Source organism: Anomaloglossus baeobatrachus, chromosome 5 (genome assembly GCF_048569485.1).
Source record: "Anomaloglossus baeobatrachus isolate aAnoBae1 chromosome 5, aAnoBae1.hap1, whole genome shotgun sequence".
Classification (NCBI taxonomy): domain Eukaryota; kingdom Metazoa; phylum Chordata; class Amphibia; order Anura; family Aromobatidae; genus Anomaloglossus; species Anomaloglossus baeobatrachus.
The window spans coordinates 596,665,240-596,679,917 of NC_134357.1; the positions used below are offsets into that span (position 1 = coordinate 596,665,240).

A 14,678-nucleotide genomic window follows, 5' to 3' on the forward strand; every position below is an offset into this window, starting at 1 on the left:
CCCCACCTCACGCACTGTTTATCTCCCTGCAGCGGTGGCAGAACCCTATCGTGTGGTCTCACCTAGGGGCCCTACATTGCCTGCAGCAGCCCCCACCTCACGCACTGTTTATCTCCCTGCAGCGGTGGCAGAACCCTACCGTGTGGTCTCACCTAGGGGACCTACATTGCCTGCAGCAGCCCCCACCTCACGCACTGTTACTCTCCCAGATGTGGTGGCAGAACCCTATCGTGTGGTCTCACCTGAGGACCCTACATTGCCTGCAGCAGTCCCCACCTCACGCACTGTTTATCTCCCTGCAGCGGTGGCAGAACCCTATCGTGTGGTCTCACCTAGGGGCCCTACATTGCCTGCCAGCAGCCCCCACCTCACGCACTGTTTCTCTCCCAGATGTGGTGGCAAGAACCTACCATGAAGTCTCACCTAAGGACCCTACATTGCCTGCAGCAGCCCCCACCTCACGCACTGTTACTCTCCCAGATGTGGTGGCAGAACCCTACCATGTGGTCTCACCTAGGGGCCATACATTGCCTGCAGCAGCCCCCACCTCACGCACTGTTACTCTCCCAGATGTGGTGGCAGAACCCTATCGTGTGGTCTCACCTAGAGGCCCTACATTGTCTGCAGCAGCCCCCACCTCACGCACTGTTTATCTCCCTGCAGCGGTGGCAGAACCCTACCGTGTGGTCTCACCTAGAGGCCCTACTTGCCTGCAGCAGCCCCCCATCTCACGCACTGTTACTCTCCCAGATGTGGTGGCAGAACCCTGCCGCGAGGTCTCACCTACGGGCCCTACATTGGCCTGCAGCAGCCCCACCTCACGCACTGTTACTCTCCCAGATGTGGTGGCAGAACCCTATCGTTGTGGTCTCACCTAGAGGCCCTACATTGCCTGCAGCAGCCCCCACCTCACGCACTGTTACTCTCCCAGATGTGGGGCAGAACCCTACCATGTGGTCTCACCTAGGGGCCCTACATTGCCTGCAGCAGCCCCCACCTCACGCACTGTTACTCTCCAGATGTGGTGGCAGAACCCTACCATGAAGTCTCACCTAGGGGCCCTACATTGCCTGCAGCAGCCCTAACCTCACGCACTGTTACTCTCCCAGATGTGGTGGCAGAACCCTGCCGCGAGGTCTCACCTAGGGGCCCTACATTGCCTGCAGCAGCCCTAACCTCACGCACTGTTACTCTCCCAGATGTGGTGGCAGAACCCTACCATGAGGTCTCACCTAGGGGCCCTACATTGCCTGCAGCAGCCCTAACCTCACGCACTGTTACTCTCCCAGATGTGGTGGCAGAACCCTACCATGAGGTCTCACCTAGGGGCCCTACATTGCCTGCAGCAGCCCCACCTCACGCACTGTTACTCTCCCAGATGTGGTGCAGAACCCTACCATGAAGTCTCACCTAGGGGCCCTACATTGTCTGCAGCAGCCCCCACCTCACACACTGTTACTCTCCCAGATGTGGTGGCAGAACCCTATCGTGTGGTCTCACCTAGGGGCCCTACATTGCCTGCAGCAGCCCCACCTCACGCACTGTTACTCTCCCAGATGTGGTGGCAGAACCCTATCGTGTGGTCTCACCTGAGGACCCTACATTGTCTGCAGCAGCCCCCACTCACACACTGTTACTCTCCAGATGTGGTGGCAGAACCCTATCGTGTGGTCTCACCTGAGGACCCTACATTGTCTGCAGCAGCCCCACCTCACGCACTGTTACTCTCCCAGATGTGGTGGCAGAACCCTATCGTGTGGTCTCACCTAGGGGCCCTACATTGTCTGCAGCAGCCCCCACCTCACGCACTGTTTATCTCCCAGATGTGGTGGCAGAACCCTACCATGAAGTCTCACCTAGGGGCCCTACATTGTCTGCAGCAGCCCCACCTCACGCACTGTTACTCTCCCAGATGTGGTGGCAGAACCCTACCGTGTGGTCTCACCTGAGGACCCTACATTGCCTGCAGCAGCCCCACCTCACCGCACTGTACTCTCCCAGATGTGGTGGCAGAACCCTACCATGAAGTCTCACCTGAGGACCCTACATTGCCTGCAGCAGCCCCCACCTCACGCACTTGTTACTCTCCCAGATGTGGTGGCAGAACCCTACCGTGTGGTCTCACCTAGAGGCCCTACATTGCCTGCAGCAGCCCCCACCTCACGCACTGTTTACTCTCCCAGATGTGGTGGCAGAACCCTATCGTGTGGTCTCACACAGACGGAGAGGAACACAGGGGAGGACGGTGAGGGGGACACGCGTGTACAGGAGGACGGTGGGGGACACACACGTGTACAGGGGAGAGGACGGTGGGGGGGACACGCGTGTACAGGGGGAGGACGTGGGGGGGGACACGCGTGTACAGGGGGAGGACGGTGAGGGGGGACACGCGTGTACAGGGGTGAGGACGGTGAGGGGGGACACGCGTGTACAGGGGGAGGACAGTGAGGGGGGACACGCGTGTACAGGGGGAGGACAGTGAGGGGGGGACACGCGTGTACAGGAGGACGGTCGTGGGGGGGGACACGCGTGTACAGGGGGAGGACGGTGGGGGGACACGCGTGTACAGGGGGAGGACGGTGGGGGGAAAAGCGTGTACAGGGGAGGACGTGGGGGGGGACACGCGTGTACAGGGGGAGGACGGTGGGGGGACACGTGTACAGGGGGAGGACGGTGGGGGGACACGTGTACCAGGGGGAGGACGGTGGGGGGACCACGCGTGTACAGGGGGAAACGCGTGTACAGGGGGAGGACGTGGGGGGACACGCGTGTACAGGGGGAGGGACGGTGAGGGGGGACACGCGTGTACAGGGGGAGGATGGTGGGGGGGACACGTGTGTACAGGGGGATGACAGTGAGGGGGACACGCGTGTACAGGGGGAGGACGGTGAGGGGGGGACACGCGTGTACAGGGGGAGGACAGTGAGGGGACACGCGTGTACAGGGGGAGGACGGTGAGGGGGGGGACACGAGTGTACAGGGGGAGGACAGTGAGGGGGGACACGCGTGTACAGGAGGGGGACACGCGTGTACAGGGGGAGGACAGTGAGGGGGACACGCGTGTACAGGGGGAGGACAGTGAGGGGGGGACACGAGTGTACAGGGGGAGGACAGTGAGGGGGGGACACGCGTGTACAGGGGGAGGACAGTGAGGGGGGGACACGCATGTACAGGGGGAGGACAGTGAGGGGGGACACGCATGTACAGGGGAGGACAGTGAGGGGGACACGCGTGTACAGGGGGAGGACAGTGAGGGGGGGACACGCATGTACAGGGGGGAGGACAGTGAGGGGGGACACGCGTGTACAGGGGAGGACAGTGAGGGGGGGACACGAGTGTACAGGGGGAGGACAGTGAGGGGGGGACACGAGTGTACAGGGGAGGACAGTGAGGGGGGACACGCTTGTACAGGGGAGGACAGTGAGGGGGGACACGATTGTACAGGGGGAGGACAGTGAGGGGGGACACGCGTGTACAGGGGGAGGACAGTGAGGGGGGGACACGAGTGTACAGGGGGAGGACAGTGAGGGGGGGACACGGAGTGTACAGGGGAGGACGGTGAGGGGGGACACGCGTGTACAGGGGGAGGACAGTGAGGGGGGGACACGATTGTACAGGGGGAGGACAGTGAGGGGGGGACACGATTGTACAGGGGGAGGACAGTGAGGGGGGGACACGATTGTACAGGGGGAGGACAGCTCGAGACACAGGAAGATGATGAGCATTGTATTATGAAACCCGTGACGAGCCTTTATATACTGCGAGATCACGTGATTGGTTATAATCCCGCCCCCTTACATATGGTTCACAGTCTGAGCCAATCAGAGAGCTCCCCGTGCGGCCCGTACCAGGAATTCTTACACAACCTGTCGTCACCCTCCGGCTCGGAACCAATCAGTGCGGTCAGCGATGAGAGCGAGGCGTGACGCGCAGAGGTGACGTCAGACCCGAGCAGTGGAGCGCCGAGAGGATCTGCGCTCCGCAGTGATTGGCCGCCCTGCTGATGCTGACAGTCAGGCGACCGCGGGGCAGAGACCGGCGACACCGGGGCTGAGGCGGGGACATGAGCCACGGCGGCGGTGAGTGCCCGGGGAGGCGGGAGACAGAGCGCATATACGGCGGGAGGGTGACCGAGCGGGACTGTAATCAGCGGTGTATTGTACTGTATCTATCCCCCCTGTGTATTATACCGTGTGTCCCCCCCTGTGTATTATACTGTATCCCCCCTGTGTGTTATACTGTATCTATCCCCCCCTGTGTGTTATACCGTGTGTCCCCCCCTGTGTGTTATACTGTATCTATCCCCCCTGTGTATTATACCGTGTATCCCCCCCCTGTGTATTATACTGTATCTATCCCCCCTGTGTATTATACTGTATCCCTGTGTGTTATACTGTATCTATCCCCCCCTGTGTATTATACTGTATCCCCCCGTGTGTTATACTGTATCTATCCCCCCCTGTGTATTATACCGTGTATCCCCCCTGTGTATTATACTGTATCCCTGTGTGTTATACTGTATCTATCCCCCCCTGTGTATTATACTGTATCCCCCCGTGTGTTATACTGTATCTATCCCCCCTGTGTATTATACCGTGTATCCCCCCCCCTGTGTATTATACTGTATCCCTGTGTGTTATACTGTATCTATCCCCCCCTGTGTATTATACTGTATCCCCCCGTGTGTTAATACTGTATCCCTGTGTGTTATACTGTATCCCCCCTGTGTATTATACTGTATCCCCCCGTGTGTTATACTGTATCCCCCCTGTGTATTATACCCTGTGTCCCCCCCTGTGTGTTATACTGTATCCCCCCCTGTGTGTTATACCGTGTGTCCCCCCCTGTGTGTTATACTGTATCCCCCCTGTGTATTATACTGTGTCCCCCCCTGTGTATTATACTGTGTCCCCCCCTGTGTATTATACCGTGTGTCCCCCCCGTGTGTTATACTGTATCTATCCCCCCCTGTGTATTATACCGTGTATCCCCCCCCCCTGTGTATTATACTGTATCCCTGTGTGTTATACTGTATCCCCCCTGTGTATTATACCCTGTGTCCCCCCCTGTGTGTTATACTGTATCCCCCCCCTGTGTGTTATACCGTGTGTCCCCCCCCTGTGTTATACTGTATCCCCCCCTGTGTATTATACTGTATTCCCCCCCTGTGTATTATACCCTGTGTCCCCCCCTGTGTGTTATACTGTGTCCCCCCCTGTGTGTTATACTGTGTCCCCCCCTGTGTGTTATACCGTGTGTCCCCCCCTGTGTGTTATACTGTATCCCCCCCTGTGTATTATACTGTATCTATCCCCCCTGTGTATTATACCGTGTGTCCCCCCCTGTGTGTTATACTGTATCTATCCCCCCCTGTGTATTATACCGTGTATCCCCCCCCTGTGTATTATACTGTATCTATCCCCCCTGTGTATTATACTGTATCCCTGTGTGTTATACTGTAATCCCCCCTGTGTATTATACTGTATCCCCCGTGTGCTATACTGTATCCCCCTGTGTATTATACCCTGTGTCCCCCCCTGTGTGTTATACTGTATCCCCCCCTGTGTGTTATACTGTATCCCCCCCCTGTGTATTATACTGTATTCCCCCCCTGTGTATTATACCCTGTGTCCCCCCCTGTGTGTTATACTGTGTCCCCCCCTGTGTGTTATACCGTGTGTCCCCCCCTGTGTGTTATACTGTATCCCCCCCTGTGTATTATACTGTATTCCCCCCCTGTGTATTATACCCTGTGTCCCCCCTGTGTGTTATACTGTATCCCCCCCCCTGTGTGTTATACTGTATCCCCCCTGTGTTATACTGTATCCCCCCTGTGTTATACTGTATCCCCCCTGTGTGTTATACTGTATCCCCCCTGTGTGTTATACTGTATCCCCCTGTGTGTTATACTGTATCCCCCCTGTGTGTTATACTGTATCCCCCCTGTGTGTTATACTGTATCCCCCCTGTGTGTTATACTGTATCCCCCCTGTGTTATACTGTATCCCCCGTGTGTTATACTGTATCCCCCGTGTGTTATACTGTATCCCCCCTGTGTTATACTGTATCCCCGTGTGTGTTATACTGTATCCCTGTATGTTATACTGTATCCCCCCCTGTGTATTATACCGTGTGTCCCCCCTGTGTATTATACTGTATCCCCCCCTGGTGTTATACTGTCCCCCCCCCTGTGTGTTATACTGTCCCCCCCCTGTGTGTTATACTGTATCCCCCCTGTGTTATACTGTATCCCCCTGTGTTATACTGTATCCCCCCTGTGTATTATACTGTATCCCCCTGTGTTATACTGTATCCCCCCCTGTGTTTATACTGTATCCCCCCTGTGTTATACTGTATCCCCCCTGTGTTATACTGTATCCCCCGTGTGTTATACTGTATCCCCCGTGTGTTATACTGTATCCCCCTGTGTTATACTGTATCCCCCCTGTGTTATACTGTATCCCCCCCTGTGTGTTATACTGTATCCCCCCTGTGTGTTATACTGTATCCCCCTGTATGTTATACTGTATCCCCCCCTGTGTATTATACCGTGTGTCCCCCCTGTGTATTATACTGTATCCCCCCTGTGTGTTATACTGTATCCCCCCTGTGTGTTATACTGTATCCCCCCCCTGTGTATTATACCGTGTGTGTCCCCCTGTGTATTATACTGTATCCCCCCTGTGTATTATACCGTGTGTCCCCCCTGTGTATTATACTGTATCCCCCCCCTGTGTATTATACCGTGTGTCCCCCCCTGTGTATTATACCGTGTGTCCCCCCCTGTGTATTATACTGTATCCCCCCTGTGTATTATACTGTATCCCCCCCTGTGTGTTATACTGTATCCGTGTCCCCCCCTGTGTATTATACCGTGTGTCCCCCCCTGTGTATTATACTGTATCCCCCCCTGTGTATTATACTGTATCCCCCCCCTGTGTGTTATACTGTATCCCCCCTGTGTGTTATACTGTATCCCCCCCTGTGTATTATACCGTGTGTCCCCCCCCTGTGTGTTATACTGTATCCCCCCTGTGTGTTATACTGTATCCCCCCCCCTGTGTGTTATACTGTATCCCCCCCTGTGTATTATACCGTGTCCCCCCTGTGTATTATACCGTGTGTCCCCCCTGTGTATTATACCGTGTGTCCCCCCTGTGTATTATACCGTGTGTCCCCCCTGTGTATTATACCGTGTGTCCCCCCTGTGTATTATACCGTGTGTCCCCCCCTGTGTATTATACCGTGTGTCCCCCCCTGTGTATTATACTGTATTCCCCCCCGTGTGTTATACTGTATCCCCCCCGTGTGTTTATACTGTATCCCCCCCGTGTTATACTGTATCCCCCCCGTGTTATACTGTATCCCCCCCGTGTATTATACTGTATCCCCCCCCTGTGTGTTATACTGTATCCCCCCTGTGTATTATACTGTATCCCCCCCCGTGTTATACTGTATCCCCCCCCTGTGTGTTATACTGTATCCCCCCCTGTGTGTTATACTGTATCCCCCCCTGTGTATTATACTGTATCCCCCCCTGTGTATTATACTGTATCTATCCCCCCCTGTGTATTATACTGTATCCCCCTGTGTATTATACCGTGTGTCCCCCCCCTGTGTATTATACTGTATCCCCCCCCTGTGTGTTATACTGTATCCCCCCTTTGTGTGTTATACTGTATCCCCCTTTGTGTGTTATACTGTATCCCCCCCTGTGTATTATACTGTATCCCCCCTGTGTATTATACTGTATCCCCCCTGTGTATTATACCGTGTCCCCCCTGTGTATTATACCGTGTCCCCCCTGTGTATTATACCGTGTCCCCCCTGTGTATTATACCGTGTCCCCCCTGTGTATTATACCGTGTCCCCCCTGTGTATTATACCGTGTCTCCCCCCTGTGTATTATACCGTGTGTCCCCCCTGTGTATTATACCGTGTGTCCCCCCTGTGTATTATACCGTGTGTCCCCCCCTGTGTGTTATACTGTATCCCCCCCGTGTATTATACCGTGTGTCCCCCCCTGTGTATTATACCGTGTGTCCCCCCCCGTGTGTTATACTGTATTCCCCCCCCGTGTGTTATACTGTATCCCCCCCGTGTGTTATACTGTATCCCCCCTGTGTATTATACTGTATCCCCCCCCTGTGTTATACTGTATCCCCCCTGTGTATTATACTGTATCCCCCCCCGTGTTATACTGTATCCCCCCGTGTGTTATACTGTATCCCCCCCTGTGTGTTATACTGTATCCCCCCCCTGTGTGTTATACTGTATCCCCCCCCCTGTGTGTTATACTGTATCCCCCCCTGTGTATTATATTGTATCCCCCCGTGTGTTATACTGTATCCCCCCCTGTGTATTATACTGTATCTATCCCCCCTGTGTATTATACTGTATCCCCCCTGTGTATTATACCGTGTGTCCCCCCCTGTGTATTATACTGTATCCCCCCCCCTGTGTGTTATACTGTATCCCCCCTTTGTGTGTTATACTGTATCCCCCTTTGTGTGTTATACTGTATCCCCCCTGTGTATTATACTGTATCCCCCCTGTGTATTATACAGTGTCCCCCCTGTGTATTATACCGTGTCCCCCCCGTGTGTTATACTGTATCCCCCCCTGTGTATTATACTGTATCCCCCCCCTGTGTATTATACTGTATCCCCCCCTGTGTGTTATACTGTATCCCCCCCTGTGTGTTATACTGTATCCCCCCCTGTGTGTTATACTGTATCCCCCCCTGTGTGTTATACTGTATCCCCCCCTGTGTGTTATACTGTATCCCCCTTGTGTATTATACCGTGTCCCCCCCCTGTGTTATACCGTGTCCCCCCTGTGTGTTATACCGTATCCCCCCTGTGTATTATACTGTATCCCCCCCTGTGTATTATACTGTATCCCCCCTGTGTGTTATACTGTATCCCCTCCTGTGTGTTATACTGTATCCCCCCCTGTGTATTATACTGTATCCCCCCTGTGTATTATACTGTATCCCCCCTGTGTGTTATACTGTATCCCCCCTGTGTATTATACTGTATCCCCCCTGTGTAATATACTGTATCCCCCCTGTGTAATATACTGTATCCCCCTGTGTAATATACTGTATCCCCCTGTGTAATATACTGTATCCCCCCCTTTGTGTTATACTGTATCCCCCTCCTTTGTATTATACTGTATCCCCCCCCTGTGTATTATACTGTATCCCCCCCCTGTGTATTATACTGTATCCCCCCCTGTGTGTTATACTGTATCCCCTCCTGTGTATTATACTGTATCCCCCCTGTGTGTTATACTGTATCCCCCCCCTGTGTATTATACTGTATCCCCCCTGTGTATTATACCGTGTCCCCCCCGTGTGTTATACTGTATCCCCCCTGTGTATTATACTGTATCCCCCCTGTGTATTATACTGTATCCCCCCCTGTGTTATACTGTATCCCCCCCCTGTGTATTATACTGTATCCCCCCTGTGTGTTATACTGTATCCCCCCCTGTGTGTTATACTGTATCCCCCCCGTGTGTTTTACTGTATCCCCCCCTGTGTGTTTTACTGTATCCCCCCTGTGTGTTTTACTGTATTTCCCCCTGTGTTTTACTGTATTCCCCCCTGTGTGTTTTACTGTATTCCCCCCCTGTGTGTTTTACTGTATCCCCCCCCTGTGTGTTTTTACTGTATCCCCCCTGTGTGTTTTACTGTATCCCCCCCCCTGTGAGTGATGCTGTACTCCCTTGTCTGTTATACTGTACCCTCCCGTGTGTTATACTGTATCCCCCTTGTGTATTATACTCTATCCCCCCCTGTTTGTTATACTCTATCCCCCCCTGTATTATACTCTATCCCCCCCCCGTGTATTATACTGTACCCCCCCTGTATTATACTCTATCCCCCCTGTGTATTATACTGTATCCCCCCCGTGTATTATACTCTGCACCTCCCCCCTGTATCGGTTGTGGTGACATCTCCGGAGGCTCCGGTGGTGAAGCGGGGTGCGGTGCTGGCGCCGGTATCTGTGAGTTGGTGTCAGGCTTTTGCTGCGCTCGTGTAATCGCTGTTCATACAGACGTGTGAGATAAGAGGGGAGCGGGGCCGTAATAACCCTATATCATAGATATGTAGATGTGTAATATGTAACCAGAGCGCGGGCACAGTCCACTCTGCGCTCGCCGTCCGCTCTCTGCACTCGCAGTCCGCTCCTGGGCGGTGTCTCCTGTGATGCTCACTCTACCCGTGAACTGGTATTTGCTCAGCTGCGGTACATATCCAGTGCTGTGTGCGGTGCCGTCTGTGTCCTTGCGCCTGCCCCCGCGTTTCGGTGCCGTCTGTCTTGCACCCTCCCCGAGTTTCGGTGCCATCTGTGACTTGTGCCCTCCCCCGAGTTTCGTTTGCGGTCTGTGTCTTGCGCCTGCCCCCGCGTTTCGGTGCCATCTGTGTCTTGCGCCTGCCCCCGCGTTTCGGTGCCGTCTGTGTCTTGCACCCCACCCCCCGAGTTTCGGTGCCATCTGTGACTTGTGCCCTCCCCCGCGTTTCAGTCGGTCTGTGTCTTGCGCCCACCCCCGAGTTTCGGTGCCATCTGTGACTTGTGCCCTCCCCCGTGTTTCGGTGCTTACTGTGTCTTGCGCCCTCCCCCGAGTTTCGGTGCCGTCTGTGTCTTGCACCCGCCCCCGAGTTTTCGGTGCCATCTGTGACTTGTGCCCTCCCCCGAGTTTCGGTGCCGTCTGTGTCTTGCACCCGCCCCCGAGTTTCGGTGCCATCTGTGACTTGTGCCCTCCCCCCGCGTTTCGGTGCCGTCTGTGTCTTGCGCCCTCCCCCGAGTTTCGGTGACTTCTGCCCCCCCCGAGTTTCGGTGCTTACTGTGTCTTGCGCCCGCCCCCGAGTTTCGGTGCCATCTGTGACTTCTGCCCTCCCCCCCGAGTTTCGGTGCCGTCTGTGTCTTGTGCCCTCCCCCAAGTTTCGGTGCTCACTGTGTCTCGCGCCCTCCCCCGAGTTTTGGTGCTCACTGTGTCTCGCACCCTCCCCCGAGTTTCGGTGCCGTCTGTGTCTCGCACCCTCCCCCGAGTTTCGGTGCCGTCTGTGTCTCGCACCCTCCCCCGAGTTTCGGTGCCGTCTGTGTCTCGCACCCTCCCCCGAGTTTCGGTGCCGTCTGTGTCTCGCACCCTCCCCCGAGTTTCGGTGCCGTCTGTGTCTCGCACCCTCCCCCGGGTTTCGGTGCCGTCTGTGTCTCGCACCTCCCCCGGGTTTCGGTGCCGTCTGGTGTCTCGCACCCTCCCCCGGGTTTCGGTGCCGTCTGTGTCCCCCCCCTGTGTTTTACTGTATCCCCCCCTGTGTTTTACTGTATCCCCCCCCTGTGTTTTACTGTATCCTCCCCCTGTGTGTTTTACTGTATCCCCCCCCCCGTGTTTTACTGTATCCCCCCCTGTGTGTTTTACTGTATCCCCCCCCCTTGTGTGTTTTACTGTATCCCCCCCCTGTGTGTTTTACTGTATCCCCCCCCTGTGTGTTTTACTGTATCCCCCCTGTGTGTTTTACTGTATCCCCCCTGTGTGTTTTACTGTATCCCCCCTGTGTGTTTTACTTTATCCCCCCTGTGTGTTTTACTGTACCCCCCCCTGTGTGTTTTACTGTATCCCCCCTGTGTGTTTTACTGTATCCCCCCCTGTGTGTTTTACTGTATCCCCCCTGTGTGTTTTACTGTATCCCCCCTTGTGAGTGATACTGTACTCCCTTGTCTGTTATACTGTACCCCTCCCGTGTGTTATACTGTATCCCCCTTGTGTTATACTGTATCCCCCCCCTGTGTTATACTGTATCCCCCCCCTGTGTTATACTGTATCCCCCCCCTGTGTTATACTGTATCCCCCCCTGTGTTATACTGTATCCCCCCTGTGTTATACTGTATCCCCTCTGTGTTATACTGTATCCCCCCCCTGTGTTATACTGTATCCCCCCCTGTGAGTGACACTGTACTCCCTTGTCTGTTATACTGTACCCTCCCGTGTGTTATACTCTATCCCCCCTGTGTTATACTCTATCCCCCCCCTGTATTATACTCTATCCCCCCGTGTATTATAACTGTATCCCCCCCCCGTGTATTATACTCTGCACCTCCCCCCCCTGTATCGGTTGTGGTGACATCTCCGGAGGCTCCGGTGGTGAAGCGGGGTGCGGTGCTGGCGCCGGTATTTGTGAGTTGGTGTCAGGCTTTTGCTGCGCTCGTGTAATCGCTGTTCATACAGACGTGTGAGATAAGAGGGGAGCGGGGCCGTAATAACCCTATATCATAGATATGTAGATGTGTAATATGTAACCAGAGCGCGGGCACAGTCCGCTCTGCGCTCGCCGTCCGCTCTGCGCTCGCCGTCCGCTCTGCGCTCGCCGTCCGCTCTGCGCTCGCCGTCCGCTCTGCGCTCGCCGTCCGCTCTGCGCTCGCCGTCCCGCTCTGCGCTCGCCGTTTCGGTGCTTACTGTGTCTTGTGCCCTCCCCCGAGTTTCGGTGCATCTGTGTCTTGTGCCCCTCCCCCGAGTTTCGGTGCCATCTGTGTCTTGTGCCCTCCCCCGAGTTTCGGTGCCATCTGTGTCTTGTGCCCTCCCCCGAGTTTCGGTGCTTACTGTGTCTTGTGCCCTCCCCCGAGTTTCGGTGCTTACTGTGTCTCGCACCCCTCCCCCGAGTTTCGGTGCCATCTGTGACTTGTGCCCTCCCCCGAGTTTCGGTGCTTACTGTGTCTTGTGCCCTCCCCCGAGTTTCGGTGCTTACTGTGTCTTGTGCCCTCCCCCGAGTTTCGGTGCTTACTGTGTCTTGTGCCCTCCCCCGAGTTTCGGTGCTTACTGTGTCTTGTGCCCTCCCCCGAGTTTCGGTGCTTACTGTGTCTTGTGCCCTCCCCCGAGTTTCGGTGCTTACTGTGTCTCGCGCCCTCCCCCGAGTTTTCGGTGCCGTCTGTGTCTCGCACCCTCCCCCGAGTTTCGGTGCCGTCTGTGTCTCGCACCCTCCCCCGAGTTTCGGTGCCGTCTGTGTCTCGCACCCTCCCCCGAGTTTCGGTGCCGTCTGTGTCTCGCACCCTCCCCCGAGTTTCGGTGCCGTCTGTGTCTCGCACCCTCCCCCGAGTTTCGGTGCCGTCTGTGTCTCGCACCCTCCCCCGAGTTTCGGTGCCGTCTGTGTCTCGCACCCTCCCCCGAGTTTCGGTGCCGTCTGTGTCTCGCACCCTCCCCCGGGTTTCAGGTGCCGTCTGTGTCTCGCACCCTCCCCCGGGTTTCGGTGCCGTCTGTGTCTCGCACCCTCCCCCGGGTTTCGGTGCAGTCTGTGTCTCGCACCCTCCCCCGGGTTTCGGTGCCGTCTGTGTCTCGCACCCTCCCCCGGGTTTCGGTGCCGTCTGTGTCTCGCACCCTCCCCCGGGTTTCGGTGCCGTCTGTGTCTCGCACCCTCCCCCGGGTTTCGGTGCCGTCTGTGTCTCGCACCCCTCCCCCGGGGTTTCGGTGCCGTCTGTGTCTCGCACCCTCCCCCGGGTTTCGGTGCCGTCTGTGTCTCGCACCCTCCCCCGGGTTTCGGTGCCGTCTGTGTCTCGCACCCTCCCCCGGGTTTCGGTTGCCGTCTGTGTCTCGCACCCTCCCCCGGGTTTCGGTGCCGTCTGTGTCTCGCACCCTCCCCCGGGTTTCGGTGCCGTCTGTGTCTCGCACCCTCCCCCGGGTTTCGGTGCCGTCTGTGTCTCGCACCCTCCCCCGGGTTTCGGTGCCGTCTGTGTCTCGCACCCTCCCCGGGTTTCGGTGCCGTCTGTGTCTCGCACCCTCCCCCGGGTTTCGGTGCCGTCTGTGTCTCGCACCCTCCCCGGGTTTCGGTGCCGTCTGTGTCTCGCACCCTCCCCCGGGTTTCGGTGCCGTCTGTGTCTCGCACCCTCCCCCGGGTTTCGGTGCCGTCTGTGTCTCGCGCCCTCCCCCGGGTTTCGGTGCCGTCTGTGTCTCGCGCCCTCCCCCGAGTTTCGGTGCCGTCTGTGTCTCGCGCCCTCCCCCGAGTTTCGGTGCCGTCTGTGTCTCGCGCCCTCCCCCGAGTTTCGGTGCCGTCTGTGTCTCGCGCCCTCCCCCGAGTTTCGGTGCCGTCTGTGTCTCGCGCCCTCCCCCGAGTTTCGGTGCCGTCTGTGTCCTCGCGCCCTCCCCCGAGTTTCGGTGCCGTCTGTGTCTCGCGCCCTCCCCCGAGTTTCGGTGCCGTCTGTGTCTCGCGCCCTCCCCCGAGTTTCGGTGCCGTCTGTGTCTCGCGCCCTCCCCCGAGTTTCGGTGCCGTCTGTGTCTCGCGCCCTCCCCCGAGTTTCGGTGCCGTCTGTGTCTCGCGCCCCTCCCCCGAGTTTCGGTGCCGTCTGTGTCTCGCGCCCTCCCCCGAGTTTCGGTGCCGTCTGTGTCTCGCGCCCTCCCCCGAGTTTCGGTGCCGTCTGTGTCTCGCGCCCCTCCCCCGAGTTTCGGGTGCCGTCTGTGTCTCGCGCCCTCCCCCGAGTTTCGGTGCCGTCTGTGTCTCGCGCCCTCCCCCCGAGTTTCGGTGCCGTCTGTGTCTCGCGCCCTCCCCCGAGTTTCGGTGCCGTCTGTGTCTCGCGCCCTCCCCCGAGTTTCGGTGCTCACTGTGTCTCGCGCCCGCCCCCGAGTTTCTGTGCGTCTGTGTCTCGCGCCCGCCCCCCGAGTTTCTGTGCCGTCTGTGTCTT

At 56.9% G+C, this 14,678-nt stretch overlaps 1 protein-coding gene across 2 annotated transcripts in view; it reads left to right on the forward strand.

Moving 5' to 3' along the window:
* The first annotated feature begins 3,944 nt into the window (after positions 1 to 3,944).
* Positions 3,945 to 14,678, forward strand: part of TEX2 (testis expressed 2) — a 35,810-nt gene continuing 25,076 nt past the window's right edge. For both annotated transcript variants that reach the window (XM_075351509.1, XM_075351510.1), the window contains exon 1: positions 3,945 to 4,079. The gene's annotated coding sequence lies outside the window, so the exon portion shown is untranslated. The remainder of the gene's footprint in view (positions 4,080 to 14,678) is intronic.